At 42.2% G+C, this 2,773-nt stretch overlaps 1 long non-coding RNA gene across 2 annotated transcripts in view; it reads left to right on the forward strand.

The window, feature by feature from the left end:
- The first annotated feature begins 91 nt into the window (after window positions 1-91).
- LOC102481737 (uncharacterized) overlaps window positions 92-2,773 on the forward strand; it is an 8,452-nt gene continuing 5,770 nt past the window's right edge. For both annotated transcript variants that reach the window (XR_335786.3, XR_003550842.1), the window contains exon 1: window positions 92-1,395. This is a non-coding gene — a long non-coding RNA (uncharacterized LOC102481737). The remainder of the gene's footprint in view (window positions 1,396-2,773) is intronic.

The following is a 2,773-nucleotide window of genomic DNA, read 5'->3' on the forward strand; positions in this document are numbered from 1 at the left end:
GCCGGCCCCCCTGGGGGGGTGGGGGAACCGGGGGGGCAGGAGTCTCGGCTTAGCCTCGGAGAGGCGGGGCTGGAGCTGCCGGCGATGGGGAGGGATCGTGTCAACTAGCTAAAGAGACTCTTCAGATTTATATACCCTGGAAAACGGTTAATAAGTTGATGCCAAATAATACGAGGACACCTTAAATTTCATGTAAAAGCAGAATCATTTTGGCATAAAAGTTAGGTTGTGGGTGGTTTTTTTTTTGGTATCAACCGCAAGTGGTTCTTAACTCATGTACATGTTCCACGAACTTTTTGAAGCTCATCCCTCTTCCCTGGCCAGCCTGAGGAGAAGAAACTTAAAATACTGTAATAACATAATGAAAAGAACCAGGTGTAGATTGAGGCTGCTCTTACGTTTTTGGAAAATAATATAGGACACTAGGTCCTATATTACCTGAGTTAGAAAATTGCAGGCTCACCAGTTTTTAAGACTGGGAAATTTATGAAGATGAAAAGTTCATTCAGCTTTGGTTCTAAGGTGAAGGGGCAGCATCTGATGGTGGGGGCTCTCTGCAAGTTGATCAGGCTGTGCTGGGCAAGAACATCTATCAACTCTGGTCTCTCCTCTTGTAAAGCCACCACTGTTCATGCCCCCCACACCATGACCTTGTCTAATCTTAATTACCTTCCATAGGTCTCACCTCTTCATGTCATTACGAGATTAAATTGCCTTAATACCTTGGTGATGCCAAGCAGTTTTCAATACATGAATTTAGGGGAGGTGTATTCAAACCATAGCTTGCTTTTATTAAGAAACATTTAGTTGAGACCTCCCTTCACATTTGTTGTGGCACTGGTAAATTCTACCTGGGTTCTGGCATGCTTCACTCTGATTTCCTGCTATCCTCTACTGCTTGCTTCTAAATCAAGATAAAGAGCAGGAATACATTGATACCCGATTGGTCTTGATTAGTTGGTGTAATTGAAAAACAGGTGTTAATCCTTGATAATTAGTTTTAGAGACAGTATTGTTTAATACAAAACTTAACAGTAATGACATTTTGTTGGGGATGGAAGTTGGCTAAACTGAAAAGTGAGACAGCATGATACATAAAAATGTTTTGTACAACATTAAGAGATTCATGCAAAATTTAGCAACTTTTTCTGCATAGCAGCTATATTTTACATTCAATATCAAAATAATACGGTGTTTGATATAACTATATCAAGTTTAAGATTTCTTTAACCTTGATATTATTTTTTAATTACAGATGGTTGTGATCTACATTTTAAAATATCAAGACGTCTCCTCAAGAGCTTCTTCCCTTACTGTGGAGAATTTTGCCTTTTTTGGGGGGCAGGATAAGAGCATCTCATGATGTGTCAGAAGGCAAAATGTTTTGAGATGAAGGTAAATACAATTTTGCAGGGTTTGTTTGTTTGCTTTTAGTTTTTCTGTAGGGTGCCTGTGCTCACCACCAGAAACTGATAATGAGAATCACCCCAGGGTGTATGGGAGGGTGTTCACTCCTCAGTCCATTCTCCTCCAGTGTTCTTGGGATTTTGGGTTTGCAGTCATATGCATCTGAAGTGATTTTTCAAGCTGCCAGGTCTGAGACTGGAATCCACGCTTTTGGCTTCTTGGGATCCAGTGTCTTTACCTCCACACTACCTGCTTGCCTACAACTTTTGCCTTTATTTTTTTTTTTTAAAGAGATTTTCGGTATAAGGGCATATGTGTTCACTGGAGAGACAGAGAAAGCAAGAAATCTGTCTCTCCATTCTCCTCAGAATTTTGGGCATGCATACACATGTGCCCTGGGGGATTTTCCTGCTGGGTCCAGGGCTCATACCAGGGTCAGCCACATGGAAGTCCAGCAATGTAATCACTACGCCATCTGCTGCCCGCAGTTTTGCAGTTTTTATAAAGAACCTTTGTGGAATTTGACACTTAAGTGTCAGAGGAACTTTTTGAAGTTTTTATGAATTTGAAGAGGGACCTGGAACCTTTGTTTTGTGAAAGTTAAACAAATTTAGTATATCAGAAATTGCCATATGTGGCCGGCCTATTTATTTATTTTTTTAAATTTACTTTGTTTACTTATCATTATTATTATTTCTCATAAGTTTTTGCCAGAGAAAGACAGGCAGAAAGAGAGGATGAGGGAGCAAGCTGCCAGGTCTGAGATTCAAACCACAGTCAGCCATGTGGGTATTCCAGCGCCTTAACCAGCAAGCCAGCTGGCCCCATGGCCAGCCTATTTTTAATTGAAGGGACTACTTTTTATTAGGCACTTGAAAGGACCACTAAGGAATTAAAAATGAAATTTGTTGGGACTGGCAGATGGCTTAATGGTTCTGTCACTGAACTCTCTCACATAGTCGACTGTGGTTTGAGTACCGGAACTGGTGGCTTAAACTCATGCTGGTGCATGTGCATGCTTGCCCGGGATCCCAAGAGAATGGAGGAGAAGGGAATGTGGTGTTTCTGTCCCCCCTGGGGTTGGTTTCTTGCTTTCTGTCTCTCTTTCTCAGCCTTTCTGGTGAGTGCACACGCCCTATAGCAAAAACCTCTTTCAAAAAGAAAAAGGGTGGACCACCAGGTGGCAAGGTGGTTACAGTGTTGGTATTCCCACATAGCCAACCGCGGTTGAGTCCTGGACCTGGTGGCTTTCTTTCTTTTTTTTTTTTTTTTGCTATAGGGCACGGACGCTTGCCAGACAGACAGAGAGAGACATAGAGACAGAAAGCGAGAAATCACCCCCCAGGGGGAATGGTCACGCCGTAAT

The sequence above is a fragment of the Tupaia chinensis genome, unplaced genomic scaffold (assembly GCF_000334495.1).
Source record: "Tupaia chinensis unplaced genomic scaffold, TupChi_1.0 Scaffold000532_1, whole genome shotgun sequence".
NCBI classification, from domain to species: domain Eukaryota; kingdom Metazoa; phylum Chordata; class Mammalia; order Scandentia; family Tupaiidae; genus Tupaia; species Tupaia belangeri.